At 39.2% G+C, this 17,763-nt stretch overlaps 1 long non-coding RNA gene across 14 annotated transcripts in view; it reads right to left on the bottom strand.

Moving 5' to 3' along the window:
* Positions 1-7: 7 nt before the first annotated feature.
* Positions 8-17,763, bottom strand: part of LOC138834462 (uncharacterized) — a 43,329-nt gene continuing 25,573 nt past the window's right edge. For 9 of the 14 annotated variants that reach the window (XR_011374120.1, XR_011374121.1, XR_011374115.1 and 6 more), the window contains 3 exons: positions 14,181-16,877; positions 2,574-2,743; positions 8-981 (listed from right to left, as the gene is read on the bottom strand). This is a non-coding gene — a long non-coding RNA (uncharacterized lncRNA). Of the gene's footprint in view, positions 982-2,573; positions 2,744-7,436; positions 7,556-14,180; positions 16,878-17,763 lie in introns of all 14 variants that reach the window. The other 5 variants (XR_011374119.1, XR_011374127.1, XR_011374124.1 and 2 more) reach the window with 5 other exon arrangements.

Genomic DNA, 17,763 nt, shown 5'->3' with positions numbered 1-17,763 from the left:
TTTGGGGGGGTCCGGTCATGGGGCCTGAACTCTGGGCCTGGGTGCTGTCCCTCAGCTCTTCAGCTCAAGGCTAGCGCTCTACCACTTGAGCCACAGTGCCACTTTCTGGCTTTTTTTCTTTTTGCTTATGTTGTGCTTAGGAATTGAACCCAGAGCCTCAGGCATGCAAGGCAAGCGCTCTACCACTGAACCACCTTCCCAGCCCTGGTGGTTTCTTTTGGTAGTTAATTAAAAAAGAAGAGTCTCACAGGCTTTCCTACCCAAGCTGGCTTTGAACTGCGATCCTTAGATCTCAGCCTCCTGAGTAGTTAGGATGACAGCGGTGAGCCACAGGCTCCTGGCTCTGCTGATTATATTTTAAGCTTAAAATGGAAAAGCTTCTCTTTGAAATCTTCGCTTATGTGTCAAATGTCACTGGAGAGTTGGAACCAATTTACCATGTGTTTATATCATTTCATTCATTCCCTAATGCATTAATTCATTCATAATCCTGTAATATCATAAGCACAAGTCCAATGCTGGCCCTTCTTTCTTGCCATAGGGGGGATTTGGGCATGCCCTTTGAGGCCAGACTCCCAGGAGAGTCAAATGAAGAAATACCAAGGACTGAGGCAAGTACTGAGAAATATAGTCCCCAAATTCCTTCCATGGAATTTTGCTCCAGAATCCATGCTGCCTAAATCCTGGAATAGGTCACCTGCCTAATCTTGTTTCACAGACAAAGTTGGCACAAGTCAGCTGATGCTTTCTGTTGATCTCTCCTCCACATCTTCAGGAAGGAGACCACATAATTACATGACCAGAAGATCATGTGACCGTGTGACCACACGTCTCTTTCGCTGCTCCAAAGATAGCAGACACGTGGGATGGGGAACCACATTGGTTTCTGCATCAGGCTGACTCATTCCTTCTGTCTCTACTCCTTTCCAGCATCACAAATCTTGAGATAATGTTTGCTTGTTCTTCAGTTTTCTGGTCTACCTAATGGGAACAAAGATAATGTTTACCTCACAGGGTGATTGCAAAGCTAACTCATGGGAAGTCTCTGGTCTAGGCCCTGCCTCTAACAGTGCTCAATACACTGTATTCTTTTTCCTATCTGAAAGTGTATTTTGGTCCCAAACAGTACTATTTTCATAAGCAGAGAAGCATGATCATATGCTGTTGCTGTTCAGAAGGAGGTCATCAGCAAAAGGTTGTTGCTCAGACTGGGTCTCTCTCCTGCTTGGGGGCTCGAGTTGTTTGGTCACCCCATGCCTGTCGCTCCCTCAACATGTTAGAATTGAGCTGCATGTCTCACTTTGAACTATGATTATTGCCAGTAAACACTGGGCATAAACTGCATTGGAAATGATTCTTGAAGAGTTTAGTGGGACAGAAAATACACAAATGCAGAACATAGGCAACTAGACTAAGAGCCTTGACCATTGCCAAATGTAGAGTAGCAAAGAGATCAAGGAGAAAACTCCATGATTATTTCATCCACATGAGTCTCTCTGCCTTCGCTTGTGTGTGTGTGTGTGTGTGTGTGTGTGTGTGTGTGTGTGTGTGTGTGTGTGTTTAAAAGAGACAATATTATGATGATATTATATTGTGCTATAGATCCCCCAGATTAGTACCCACAGACGGTTTTGCTTGACCCACAGAAGATTTTAGACTTTCAAATTAGTTTGTCAGGTCTGGTGCCTGTGGCTCACACATGTCATCCCAGATACTCAAGAGGCTGAGATCTGAGGATCAAGGTTCAAAGCAAGCCTGAGCAGACCAACTGGAGAGGCTCTTATCTCCAATTAATCAGCAAAAAAGACAGAGGAAGAGGTGTGGTTCAAGTTGGTAGAGCACCAATCTTGAATTTTTTAAAAAGCTAAATCAGAGCATGAAAACCTGAGTTCAAGTTTCAGTGCCCACTACCACACACAAATTAGTTTTCAACATTTAAAGAATAGATGGTTTCATTCTGCATCTGGAGGAATAGATAGCTGGAGTTGAAAATTGCTACCATTAAAAAATGTCATTCTAGCTGGGAGCTGGTGGCTCACATCTGTAATCCTAGCTACTCAGGGGGCTGAGATCTGAGGATCTCGGTTCAAAGCAAGCCGGGGCAGGAAAGTCTGTGAGACTCCTATCTCCAATAAACCACCCGAAAACCGGAAGTGGCGCTGTAGCTCAAGTGGTAGAGCGCTAGCCTTGAGCTGAAGAGCTGAGGGACAGCGCCCAGGCCCAGAGTTCAAGCCCCATGACTGACAAAAAAAGAAAAAACATCCTTGTAATTATAAAATAAATGATGCACAGAGGGGTTACAGTTCCATAAGTCAAGTCATGAGGACAATTCTTCTTAGCCAGTGGTCACCCCTTCCCATGCTCTCTTGCAGTGTTTCCTCCACTCCCATCTCCACCAGTAAGTTGGATAGTTCATTTAAAAGTGTCCATTGAGTACTGTTACAGCATTGGTTCACCCTTTGTCCCTCCATTTCTATGCCTCCAACTTCCCACCATTTGAAAGGCCAGAAAGGTGATTGGGGGGGGCAGGGGAAAGGGGGCGCTACATTTCCTGGAACTTCATCTCCACTCACCCATATGGCTCAGTGGAGTTTGCTGCCTGCATCCCTGAGCAGATCATCTGCTTAGCATGATCCAGATTCTTCTGAGGGTTCTAACTACAGCAAGGCTTGCTCCATTCTTCCAGCCAAAAGGGGAAATAAAGGCAGATTGATATTTTCCTGTCTGTCTGACATTTCACCCCCTGTCCCAGAAAGAATGTGTATCATTAACTTTATTGATCATAACAGCCATTATTTAGTAGAATTTAGGATGATTTCAGCACCTTCTCTCAATGGATTCTTTTGAATTGTAGGCATTAACTTCTCCCACTTGGTAGAAGAGGAGACAGAAGTTCAAAGAAGCTAAGGAATTTACTGGGCCAACCTCTGATGCAGATTGACTGACAAAACACAACCCCCTGCCCTGGAACATTAAGTAAATATGATAAACTGTACTTCTCTTCTGTTCTTTATCATATCTAAACTGCTACAGGCAAAAGAAATAATAATCCTTGGAGAAGTATAAGATGTTATAGTTGTCTAAAATGGTTCTCATATGGGGCTGGGAAGGTGGCTCAGTGGTAGAGTGCTTGCCTGCATGCATGAGACCCTGTGTTCTATTCCTCAGCACCACATAAGCAAAAAGAAAAAAATCTGGAAGTGGTGCTGTGGCTTAAGTGGTAGAGCGCTATCCTTGAGCTGAAGAGCTGAGGGACAGCGCCCCGGCCCAGAGTTCAGGCCCAACGACCAGACCCAAAATTTAAAAAAATGGTTCTCATACAACAAAAAGAGATGACTATAAGGTCAACAATTAAATTAAAACAATCCTTTGAAAGACTCATATTACTTAAAGAATAACCTAGATAATCATGTATTTACTACTGAAATTAAGTTTTGAATGTATAAAAATGGCACTGAAGCAATAGAGAATGGCCCTAGTTCTCTCTAACCAAATAGACTTAGGGTCCCATATGCAGTTCCCCCAAGAGATAGACAATAACGAATAAACAAACATGCAGAGAATCACAGGAATTTGCACACACAAAGATGGAAAATCTCAAAGTCCACCCCCTGACCCCTCATGGCAGTGCTGTTAAGCATTGAAAGGGGCCCACTGCTTGTGTCTTCAGGAACACCAGCCAATCTCAAAAGGCAGACACAGAAAACTCCCATAGCACTGGACACAGACCGGGCAGAGACCAAGACCAGAGACCAGGCACAGCAACACCCAGTCAGAGACAGCTCCCACTGCCCCACTGCTCAGCCCACAATTGATATGAAGGAACATAGTGGCCTACCAACCTGAAATCTGCAACAATAGATACAGAAATCTGCCACAGCACTGACAGTCATCCAAAACCAGTTCTAGGATCAGTAAGTATCAGGCTGGAGCCACTCACCCCACACAGGAGACCAGTACTGCAGCACTGGTTAGTGACCCACAGAGGTTGATCTGGACCTCTCTCCCTGCTAAGAAGGAACAACACACTTGAAGCACACAAAGAGGCCTGAGCCCTTCCATATTCCCACCACCCCAACTGCTGGCTTCCAGTGGAAGGCTACAGGAACTCCAACTAGACAGGTGCTAGGACCCTGTATCCCCCATAGCACTGGCTATCCAGAGAAAGGTCAGTGTGAGAACCAACGTTCACTCACCCACAGGGACATGCCCCCTCATCCCAGAGTAGTCCAAATCTCGGCCCTCCCTAACAGACAAGTCAGGCACTGGTAGAGGGCTCTCCTGTCAGAAAACACAAACATGTGTGCTAACCAGCCACCTGTAGAGCATTTCCACCAGGAACAGCCAAGTGAATGCATGCACCAGCCCTATACAGGAGTGCAAGCTGCCTAGGTGCCAAACCCTGACGAGAACTGCAGGCCCATTAAACATTTGCAGGTCAAATCACAGGTACATGCTGTCCACCAACAGAGCACACCCTTGTTGGTAGCTGCAGCACTGAACCCTGCCAGGACCCACTGGTCCCTGTCTGGAACTGCAAAAAGAGTAAATGTATGAGTAACAGGCAGAGCACATGTAAACACATACAAGATGCACCAGACCAACTGCTGGTCACTTGTTGGAAGAGAACCAACCCAGGGCCAAGGCACAAAAAAAGCCCTGTGCACAGTGAGGACCCCAATCCTTCTGAAGCCAATGCCTAACCCAGACTCCTGAAGCTAACTTCAGTCCCCGCTGCAGACCAGACCAAGCTCCTTTCAGTTATCCCAGGGCTGATTATGCACACAGGTGCTAGCCAGCTTGGGGACCCTGCTTCAGTTACCCTACCCAGTGTAAACCAGCCCAGGCAAAGTGAAGGCTGTTGGTACCTGACAGGCAAAAATTGGGCCAACAGACAAAGATTAGACTACAGCACCGACAATCCCTGAACCCAAATGCATATACCAAAAGGAAAGATTACAAGAGTCATGGACAGTCAAGAAAACAAACCAAATCCAAAAGCCAGCAGCAATCCAGGAAAGAACTACAGTAACAAGGAAGAAGAAATGGAGGACAAAGGAACCAGTAAAGAAATGATGGCCAAATTGGCCAATGAAATAAAAGGGAAGATGGAAAAGCAATTTCAAGAACACAAAAAGAAATATCAAAGAAATTCCAACACTTCAAAAAAGATACAGACAAAAATAGACACAGTATATACCTCATTAAAAGATAGAATTAACAATGAGACCTGATATAGGAACCATAAGTTGTCAATTTCCACAATGCAAACCATAATGGAAGCTATAGGTAACATAATAAGTGAGATGGAAAATAGAATATCAGGAGTTGAGGATAAAACAGAGAATCTGGAACAGCAATTAATAGGTATGGAAAAAAGAACTCAAAAATTACCAAAAGGAAATCCAAGAATTGGCAGAAAAAGCCAAGAACTCAAATCAACATATAAACTGGGATAGGTGAGATGGAAAAATTTCAAAAGAGTAATGGAACACCTATTCAATAAGATCATTACAGAAAATTTCCCCAATCTTAAGAGAGAAAATCTCACCTGCATAACAGAAGCATATAGAACACCTAGTAGACACGATCCTAGAACACTTCTATACATATCATAGTAAAACCATTAGACCTGAGTAGCAAGGAACTGATTTTAAATGCCACAAAATCAAAGAAGGAATTACATTACAATGGAAAAATCAAAATCGCTGAGGACCTTTCCACATAAACCCTCAATGCAAAGAGCCTGATAATGTAGTTTCCAACAACTGCCTACTCAAATTGGTGTACCCAGAGAAGCTATCGAAATGAAAACCTTTCATGACAAAAATTAAAGAAATTCATGAACACTAAACCCACACTGCAAAAAATAATAAAAGAAGAATAAAATCTGAAGAAAACAATTAAGATCAGGGAATCATATCAGACAGAAATCACTAGAAGATCAATTTAGTAAGTGCAGGGAAAGGAAAGAAGCAACAAGAAAACAAGAAAATGGCAGATAACATAACACATCTCTCTCTAATAATCCTAAACATTAACACACTCAAATTCTCCAATCAAAAGAAAAAGAACTACAGACTGGCTCAGAAAAGAAGATCCATGGGGGAGTTAGGGGGTGAGGGGAGATGGGAAGGAATGGGAAGGGATGGGAAGGGGAAACAAAGGAGGAGGCAACAATACTTGATAATAAATGTACTCATTACTTTGCCCATGTAATTGTAACCCCTCTGTACAGTATTTTCACAATATAAATAAATAAATAGCAAAAAAAGAAAGAAAACAAGATCTATTAATTTATTGTCTCCAAGAGACCCATCTCACAGCCAAAGTAAAAACAAACTCCAAGTCATGTTATGGAAAAGATCTTCCACCCAAATGTACCCTGTAAGAAGGCAGTAGTCACCATATGGATATCTGATAAAAAACAGACTTCTCATTAAAATCAGTACAAAAAGACAATGTAGGTCCCTACATATTAATAAAGGGAATGATCCATAAAGAGAAAATCATAGTGGTCAATGTCTGTGCACCAAACAATAGCGCATCTAAATGTGTTAAACAAAAACTCTTGGATTTACAGAACAAGAAAGACCCAAACAAAATAATAGTGGGAGAGTTTCACACTCCATTCTCACCAAAGGACAGGTCAATCAAACAAAACAAGCCAAGAAGCCTCTGAACTAAATGACACCATAACCTCTTCTCAGTAGCTTGTGGAACATTCTCCAAAATAGATAATTTTATAGTTCACATAAAGAACCTAAACAAATAAAGAGAATTGACATAATCCCTTGCATCCTATTAGACCATAGTGGAATTAAACTAGTTTGTAAGAACAAAGCATACTGTAGAAATTAGTCAAATACAGGGAGGCTGAACAGCACACTACTGAGTAAGACCTGGGTCACAGAAGAAATTAGAAAGTTCTTCCAATTCAATGAAAATGGAAACACATCACAACAGCACCTCTGGGATACAGCAATAACAGTGCTGAAGGGAAAGACCTAAGCATAAAGAAAACAGAAGCAGCTCAAGTAAATAATCTCATGATATAATTAAAATTGCTAGAAAAGGAAGAAAAAAGTTAAATCTAAAGGGAGAGAGATGTTAAAAAAGGTTATGGCAGAAATCGAGATAGAAATTTTTTAAATATACCTGAAATTAATACAACAAAAAGCTTCTTCTTTAAAAAGTGATTAAATTGACAGACCACTTGTGAGGTTACCAAAAATGAAGAAGGAGGAGGAGGAGGAGGAGGAGGAGGAGGAGGAGGAGGAGGAGGAGGAGGAGGAGGAGGAGGAGGAGGAGGAGGAGGAGGAGGAGGAGGAGGAGGAGGAGCAAAACAACAAGATCTGGGATGCCACATGAAAAATTACAAAGTAGGCTTCATCCCACAGATGCAAGAAACATACACAAGATATATACATACATACCTACATGCCACATATGCAAATCCATAAATGCAATTCAGCACATCAACAGAGCCAAGATCAAGAACCACATGATCATCTCAACCGATGTACAAACAGCCTTTGACAAAATCCATCCACTCCTATTCAAAGAATATAAGGCACTTATATTCAAAGAACAGAAGGAAAATTCTTTAAAGCAACAAAAGTAATATATCATAGACCAACAGCCAAAAGAATACTACATGGGGAAAAACTAAAACCATTTTCCCTAAAATCAGAAACAATGCATAGATGCCCACTTTCTCCATTCTGCTTCAATATGGTTACAGGATCCTTAGCCAGAGAAGTAAGGCAAGAAAAGCACATTCAAGGGATCCACATAAGGACAGAAGAAATGAAACTATCCTTATTTGCAGATGACATGCTGTTATACCTGAAGGACCCCAAATACTCCACTCCCAAACTCATAATAGACCACTTCAGCAAAGTAGCAGGATACAAAATTAATCCACAAAAATGAGCAACCTTTGTGTATGCCAACAATGCTCAAGCAGAAAGGGAAATCATGAAAACAACACAATTTGCAATAGCCTCAAATATATATATATATATATAGGAATTAACCTAACCAAAGATGTAAAAGATCTATTTAGTAAAAACTATATACATCTAAAAAAGAAATCAGACACTAGGAAAGTGAAAGACCTCTCATGTTCTTGGAGAGGTACAATCAATATTGTGAAAAAGGCTATACTGCCAAGCACCAGTAGCTCACACTTGTAATCCTAGCTACTCAGGAGGCTGAGATCTGAGGATCACAGTTCAAAGCCAGCTCAGGCAGGACCAAGGCCCCGAGTTCAAGCCCCATGACCAACCAAAAAAAAAATGAAAAAAAAATGGCCCAATAATATAAACATTCAATGAAATCCCCACCAAAATCCCAATGGTGTTCTTTACTGAAATAGAGAAAACAAATAAAAAAATTCATGTGGAACAACAAAAGACCTAAAATAGGCAAAGAAATTCAAGTTCTACAAGGAGCCATGGTAATAAAAACAGCTTGGTATTAGTACCAAAATAGAACCAAAGACCAATGAGATTAGAAGACCTAGAAATAACACCACATACTTTCAGTTATCTGATATTCAACAATGGATCCAAATACATACAGTAGGGAAAACATAGCCTCTTCAACTATTGGTGCTGGAAAAACCAGGAAGCCACATGCATGTTTGTCAACATGCACTAACATCAATTCAAAATGGATTAAAGACCTCAACCTCAGACTCAAAACTCTGAAACTACTGTAAGACAGTGTAGGAGAGACTTTAGAACTTATAGGCTCAGGCAGGAATTTCCTAAATCAAATCCCAGGGGAACTACAGATTGGAGAAAGACTGGACAAATGAAAAGACATAGGTACTAAACAAGGAAGACAGCCAATCAATTGGGAAAAATCTCTACCAGCAATACATCAGACAAGGCCTAATATTCCATATAAACAGGGAACTCAAGAAACTAAGCCCCTCCCAAGTCTAATAAACCAATCACTAAATGGGCAATGGACCTCAAAGGAGGTTTCTTAGAATACAAGGTAAAAATGGCAAAGAAACTGTCATCCCTGGCCATAAAGGAAATTTAAATCAAAACAGTCCTGAGATACCATCTCACCCCAGTTAGACTGGTCAATATTCTGAATTCAGACAAAAACAAATGCTGGCGGGGATGTGGAGAAAAAGGAACCTATTGCACTACTGGAGGGTGTAAACTAATACAACCACTCTGGAAAGCAGTCTGGAGGTTCCTCAAAAAACTAAACATAGACCTTCCCAAAATCCAGCCATACCACTCCTAGGCATTTACTCTGAGCATCATGAACCAGAATATGAACAGGATACCTGCACATCCAAATTCATTGCTGCAATATTCACAACCTCCCACAAGAAGCACTCAGATGTCCCACAACAGATGAATGGATACAAAAAATGTGGTACCTATAGCCAATGGAATTTTAAACAGCCATTACAAAGGATAAAATAATGGCATTTGTAGGGGAATGGATGTAACTAGAACAAATCATGTTGAGCAAGGTAAGCCAAGATTATGGAGACAAAAGGTGCATGAGCTGGGCGTCAGTGGCTCACGCCTGTAATCCTAGCTACTCAGGAGGATCACAGTTCAAAGCCAGCCCGGGCAGGAAAGACTGTGAGACTCCTATCTCCAATAAACCACTAGAAAAATGGAAGTGGCGCTGTAGCTCAAGTGGTAGAGCACTCGCCTTGAGCTGAAGAGCTGAGGGACAGCGACCAAGCCCAAAGTTCAAGCCTCATGACCAACAACAGCAACAAAAAAGGTGCATGTTCTCTCTGATATGCAGATGTTAGATTTAAAGCACAACAAGATATGATCAAGTATACAGGGTTCTAGACACAGATATATAGTGAGACCAAAAGAGGATAGCCTTAGGAGAAAAGCACCAAAATGTAATACACAAGCAGCTCTTCATATATATATATATATATATATATATATATATATATATATATATATATATATATATGTATATATATATAAATCATAGACATATATATAAAATCATACACATATTGAAAAGAACTCCAAAGAAAACAAAGGACCTTTTCTTAATTTGTCTTATCATTTTTAGATGACTCTATTTTTTTACCTCATATATGGTGTATTCACATGCATATGTGAAAGAAGGTGGGGACAGAGCACAGAATCAGTGGAAGACAAGTAAAAATAGATAGCAGTGGGGCTCATCAACTGCATTGGACATTGATGTAAGTGAACCAAGCAACTAGTGGAGGAGATGGAAAGAAAGGCAAGAGAGAATGAGGGAACAGATGATACTAAGGAAAAGGAAAGAAATGTACTTATCACCTGACATATGTAAATGTAACCTCACTGTATATCACATCTAAAACATCAATAAAGTAATTTTTTAAAGCTATGTATAATGGGGAATGGTAATACTCAGCACTGTGGAGGCAGAAGCAAGGGGACTGCAAGTTCAAAGCCATCTCTACAGTAAAATTTTTTGTCTCAAAAAAACAAAAAAAGGATATGGATGTTACAGGTCTTGATAGACCATGTGAGGTTCTGGGTTAGATCTCTAGCACAAAACAAAACAAAACAACAACAACAAGAACTAGTCTTTGTATAATTAATTTACAGTGATAATTACTGAAAGAAATGGCCTATATAGGGCTGGGAAGGTGGCTCAGTGGTAGAGCGCTTGCCTTGCATGCATGAGGCCCTGGTTTCGATTCCTCAGCACCACATAAGCAAAAAGAAAAAAAACCCGGAAGTGGCACTGTGGCTCAAGTGGTAGAGTGCTAGCCTTGAGCTGAAGAGCTGAGGGACAGCGCCCAGGCCCAGAGTTCAGGCCCCACGACTGGACCCAAAAATAAATAAATTAATTAAAATGCCAAAAAATATTAAAAAAAAAGAAATGGCCTATATAAATAAAAACCAAGAAAGAAACCAACTAAAATGGTGCACAATAGAATCTGGCAGGGGGGAAAACTACAAAGGAAACATCACATCTGCAAAATCTGGTTTCAAGAAACATTAGTATGTATAAAAATCTTCAATATATAATTAATTTTTTAAAAAAGTTTTTAATTCCTCCTAAAACCTCTAGACCAAATTTTTTTTTCACTGAAGAATTCTGTCAGGTGATTTTGACACAGTAAATAATTTTACAATAAATGATGTCCTAGGAGTTGGCACTTGTAGTTATAAAATGTGGCATGGGAAAATTGGGAGGGAGCAGAGGAAGGGGTGATATTGTCCAAAAGAAATGGACTCATTAATTGCCTTATGAAATTGTAACCATTCTGTACATCAACTATATAATTATAAAAATATTTTTAAATATGCCAAGTTAAAAAAAAAACCTCATAGGTCTAAACATAACCCACAAACTACAACACTTTAAATGAAAGCACATGAAACTTCATGTATTTGTGTTGCTTTGAAAATGACCTCTGTGTACACTTTAGTGGGGTTTTTTGTTTGTGGTTTTAGTTTTGTCTTTGGATTGTTGTTCTTCATCACTGATGTCATGAAGCTTGGACTCAGCCTGGGTGCTGTCACTGAGCTCTTTAGTTCGAGGATAGTGGTCTACCATTTTGAGCCACATCTCTAATTTCAGGTTTTGAGGACTGTTCATGAGTGCGCCACTAGCACCCGGCTACACTTCGGATTTTATTATTTTTTGTCGGTTGTGGGCCTTGAACTTTGGGCTTGGGTGTTGTCTCTTCAAAATTCTACCACTAGAAACAGGGTCAATTCCGGTCTTCTGAAGATTATAGTCTTACGGACTTTCTTGCTGGCCAATACTAATACTGTGTCTTTGAGAAATCATTAACGACAGCCCGAGATTTCTATAGGTAACAAAGGCCTGGATATTTTTTCATGACAAGTTGATTAAAGACAAAGCATTGGGGAAGCTTTACAGATATTTAAGAAAAGGACACAAAACACCATCTCTAGAAAGATGGCTTACATTTACATTTTCATTCTAAGAAGGCACCCTCTAAAACTTCCTTTCTATTCATAAAGTACAAGTAATTCCATCAAAAGATAGCAGCAGCACATAAATAGTCTGCAATATGATACAAAAACAGCAAAGATGTAAGCCATAACATATTATGTAAAGAACTGAAAATATTCAAACAAGACCAAGAAAAATGATCCCATTTACACTATGTATCTCCTATAAGCTTACTTATAGTACAGCATTATATGGGCCAACCTTGTCTATCTGCTTGTTTTCATTGCCAATTAGGCAGAAAATAGCCACAAGTGAAGGTGTGATACAAGAGGTAGACCTCAAGCCTTTAACAAAAAGCCAAGTAAGAAAAGCAAGTTCCTGACTTCAAACCCCAGTACTAGCACAAAAAATAAAATAAAACTATTATTATCTCGATGAAAATAATAGGGAAGGTAGTGCCATTACATCAGCATTTTAGAGCTTAAATATAAATAAATTGATGTTATTTAAATGAAATTATGAATGTATATGGAGGAAACAGAGATTATGTTTTCTAACTGTGGAGTCAGGGAGGAACTTTAAAGCAAAATGTAAATATCAGAAACAAGAAAAAAAGATGGACTAATTTTGGCATAAAATAGTATGTTGGTATATATCACTAACAAAAACTAGAATAACATATTTGAAAAAAAATAATCTGCAACATATTTGATAGGTAATATATGTTGTAAAAATATTTTTAAGCTTTCAGATGCAGAGTGGTAGCTCAACAAAATGAAGCTGGAAATTGAAATATAACAGGGGAAAGTAAAGGGGAGGAGTGTAAATGAATGAAGAGTGGGTAGTAATGGCAGTATGCAGTGATAATATTCAATGCATATCCTATGAAATGAGGAAAGTTGAAGAAATGGCTTGGGTTGGTGAGAGGGAGGTGGTAGAATGATGATAGGATTGATATTGAGTAAGATACTTTGTACTTATAAACTGGTACATTGACAGATAAACCCTTTGTACAACTACTTGAAGATAATCAAAATATAAAAAACAAAAAAAATTTAGCTGGGTGCCAGTGGCTACAACTGTAACTCTAGCTTCTTAGGAGGATTTGAGTATTGAAGCCAATCTGGGCAGGAAAATCCATGAGATTTTCACCTCTAATTAATCACCAAAATGTCAGAAATAAAAGTTCTGGCTCAAGTGGTAGAGCACTAGCCCCAAGCAAAAAGAGTTCAAAAATAGTGCCCAGACCCCATTGTTCAAGCCCTGTACCAACAGACACACACACACACACACACACACACACACACACACACACACACACACACACACACACACACACACACACACACACACAATGTCTCAAAACTCACTAAAAAGAAATCTTCCTAGGCTGGTAGTAGTGACTCACACCTCTAATCCGAGCTACTCAGCTTGATATCTGAGGCACTTAGTTCAAAGACAATCCAAGCAAGAAGATCCTTGAGCCTTATATGTAAATAAATAATAAAAAACCAGAAGAGGGGCTGTGGCAATACACAATACAGGCACAAAAGGCAAAACAAAACTTGTTTCAGTCAAATAACATCATATATTATACTCAGAGTAATATAAATTGTCAAAAAGACCTTTTGAAAATATATACAAAAAGCACTAAAAGTACTAGTACCCTTTAACCCACTGGCTGTAACAAAACAATAAAAGAGAGGCAATTGATAAGCTAAGATGATGTTTACCATGCTAATTCATAACTTAAAAAGTGAAGAAACATATAAACTAGCTAGTAGGTGATTGAATAATACAATACTTTTTATCATGACATTCAGACATACAATGTTAGTCTACGTATATATTTATGTAGATAGATGATAAATAGCTAGATAGGTAGATATATGAGCAGAAATATATTTGCTGCTAATTATTCAATATTAAAAGCCTCCACAAGCATTTATATATTCCTATTCTAAGTTCTTGTCTCCTGCCTCAACATAAAAGGAAAATAAACATCCATAACTAGCATTTTACTTTTACAGGAACTGAGCACAATCTTCTCAAACAGGTCACTCCATCTTTCACCACACAGTCAAGCCCTCTACTTTTTAAATTTACATATCTCCTTTTTAAATTTGAGGCTAGAATTCTTACACTTCTCCCCCCTCCTCTCTCGTGACAACTAAAAGTGTAAATGGTCATCATGTTTTTTAAATACGCTCATTGAAGCCAGGACCCAATCACCTTCTTAGTCTTACTTTATTTCCATTCTTTTTGTTGTTGTTGTTGGTCATGGGGCTTGGATGCTGTCCCTCAGCTCTTCAGTTCAAGGTTAGCACTCTTAACACTTGATGCACAGTGCCACTTCCAGTTTTCTGAGTGGTTTATTGGAGATAAGAGTCTTATGGCCTTTCCTGCCTGGGTTGGCTTTGAACCGTGATCCTCAGATCTCAGCCTCCTGAGTAACTAGGATTACAGGTGTGAGCCACCAGTGCCCAGCCTCACTTTATTTCCAAAAGAAAGCGTCCAGCTCTCAAAGCAGAGCCTTATACAAAACATGTACCAAATAAATTTATTCCATTAACATTTTCTATGTACTTACTGCATGACAGCAGGACAATACAATACTGTGTTTGGATCTCAAAAATCATGAAATATGTTCATGTATAAATATGACTAGTGCTTGGGAAAATTGGGAAGTGGAGTAGAAGTATCAATAGGTTATTGATATATTATTATCCTCACAATAGTATGTATATTAGCTCAAATTCCCAAAAATAGCTCAACAATGTCTTATGCATGTTTTAAATATTTGATAACAATATGTCTATATAAATATATCAAGTATCAATAGATATTTGGGAATAAGAGAGGTAAAATAGAGAAAAAAGGCTTTGATTAACCTAGACATAAACAATAAACAAGTACTACTATACTGAAGCCTGTATCTTGAGAGGTGGAGATTAACACTGTCAAATTCAGATTCACCATACATCTTCCAAGAATACAATTCTGAAGATATATAAGCAAAAGTTATGGTTATAGTTTGGAAAGAATCCAATGATAGATCTGAAGTTTGTCTTCCTTTCTTAGGGAAATAGAAATGTAAGAGGAAGATATCAAAACATTCCCAACACAACAGTTGATTTCCTCCTGGTATCATTTAGTGCATTTTTAATCTAACTTGACTCATTTTCTAAATTGTTACAGTTCCTCAAACTATGGTGCAGAATGACAATATGAAAAGAATGCAAATGCAGTGAGACAAAGGTAATCTCTACAAATTAGTTCATTTAAACTTGCTTGCTATTTTCTCATTCAAAAATGCTATACTGATGCATTTCACTCAAAGTGGATTTCACTCAGTATTCTTTTGCTTGCTTGCATTTTGAGTTCTGCTGCCTACTTTGTTAGCATAGGGTTGAGTAAGGGCAGTTCATGCTGCAAAACACAAGAAAAAAAACAGAATGTCTGTAATCTTAATGCAAAATGTTGCCATCTATTGTTATAGGAAATGATATTGAAATTTCAAAACCTAAATGAGTAAGATGAATCAGTAACTGAATAGAATTTGTCACATAATGTTTCCAATGGGAATAATAAAACAGTACAATCATCAAGGCATTTTTAAAAAGAAAAGAAAAGGTAGGCATGGTGATTCACATCTGCAATCCCTACTCATTAGACTGAGGAAGATCATTGTTCAAGGTCAATATGAGACAAAACTTTACAAGACCCTATTCTCAACCAGAAAGAGTGTAGAGGTGTACACCTATCATCTCAGCTAGGGCACGTAGACACAAACACACACACACACACACACACACACACACATACACACACACACACACACACACACACACACACACACACACACACACACACACACAAAGAACAAGAGGATTACAGCCTATGCTGGCTCATGCCAAAACCAGAGATTTTTATCTCAAAACTCACAAGCACTTCTGTGCTCATAAGAGAGTAATTGAGGGGGCTGGGAAGGTGGCTCAGTGGTAAAGCGCTTGCCTTGCATGCCTGAGGCCCTGGGTTCGATTCCTCAGCACCACATAAGCAAAAAGAAAAAAATCCGGAAGTGGCACTGTGGCTCAAGTGGTAAAGCGCTAGCCTTGAGCTGAAGAGCTGAGGAACAGCTCCCAGGCCCAGAGTTCAGGCCGCACAACCGGACCAAAAAAAAAAAGAGAGAGTAATTGACTACCATGTCAAAGACTTGATTTCAAATCCTAGTATTTCCAGAGAAAAAATACTTTAAATGATGATAATATAGCAACTTTCAATTGACTATCCTTTGAAAAAGGGGACTTAAAGATAGATATTTGAGGCATCTGAACACTGGTTTTAAGGTGAAAGTTTCCAAGAGTTGGCTGGGAAGGAATTCTGGACATGGGTTCTCTGCAGTTTTTCAGTGCATGAAAATACCATGGCAATTCAGAAAATTTCGGCATGAGCCAAGGAGACCTAGGGTTTCTCCTATTCCATCCTGTAATGTTTTCGGAGTGTCTGCTTTGACTTCGAGGTCTTTGATCCATTTGGAATTGATTCTGGTGTAGGGTGATATATAAGGATCTTGCTTTAGTTTTCTACAAGTAGTTAACCAATTTTGCCAGCAACATTTACTGAAGAGGCTGTCTTTCTTCCATTCTATTTTTTTAGCTCCCTTTTCAAAGATTAGATGGCTATAGGTCTGTAGGTTCATTTCTGGGTTTTCAATTCTATTTTATTGGTCCTGAGGTCTGTTCTTATGCCAATACCAAGCTGTTTTGATTACTATGTCTTTATAGTAGAGTTTGAAATTTAGTATTGATATTCCTCCAGCAGTGTTCTTTCCGTTGAGGAGCGTTTTTGCTATTCGGGGTCTTTTATTGTTCCATATGAATTTTTGGATTGCCTCTTCTATTTCCTTGAAGAAAGCAGGCCAAAATTTTCTGAATAGAGACCTGGAAACACAACAAATCAAAGAAAGTTTGGACAAATGGGATTGCATGAAGTTGCAGAGCTTCTGCATGGCAAAGGACATAGCTAGCAAGATCAATAGAAAGCCCACAGATTGGGAGAAGGTCTTCACTAGCCATACAACAGACAAGGGTCTCATATCTAAAATATACTTGGAACTCAACAAATTAAACCCCCACAACAAATCCTCAAAGAAACAACTGTCCAATAAATAAGTGGGCTAAAGACTTAAAGAGAAACTTCTCTGAAGAAGAAAGAAGGATGGCCAATAGACACATGAAGAAATGCTCAACATCCCTAGCCATAAAAGAAATGCACATCAAACAACATTGAGATACCACCTCACTCCAGTTAGAATGGCAAAAATCAAGAACTCTAACAACAACAGATGCTAGAAGGGATGTGGACAGAAGGGATCCTTACTTCATTGTTGGTGGGAATGTAAACTTGTTCAACCACTTTGGAAAGCAGTATGGAGGTTCCTCAAAAGACTTCACATAGAGCTCCCCTATGATCCAGCAATCCCACTTTTGGGCATTTACCCAAATGTTTACAAACAAGACCACACTAAAGCTACCAGCACAACTATGTTTATTGCAGCATTATTTACCATAGCTCAGATATGGAACCAACCCAGATGTCTCTCAGTAGATGAAAAGATCAAGAAAATGTGGTATATATAAACAATGGAATTCTATGCCTCCATCAGAAAGAATGACATTGCCCCATTTGTTAGGAAATGGAAAAACTTGGGAAAATTATATTAAGTGAAGCAAGCCAGGTACAAAGAAACATAGGTCCCATGGTTTCCCTTATTTGCAATATCTAGTATATATATGAGTCAAGCGGAAAAGGTCAGATAATGTGATG

Source organism: Dipodomys merriami, unplaced genomic scaffold (assembly GCF_024711535.1).
Source record: "Dipodomys merriami isolate MVZ:Mamm:240054 unplaced genomic scaffold, mDipMer1.0.p SCAF_2151, whole genome shotgun sequence".
NCBI classification, from domain to species: Eukaryota; Metazoa; Chordata; class Mammalia; order Rodentia; family Heteromyidae; genus Dipodomys; species Dipodomys merriami.
The sequence above is the reverse complement of the archived record's forward strand: the minus strand, read 5'-3'. Positions and strand labels throughout refer to the sequence as shown.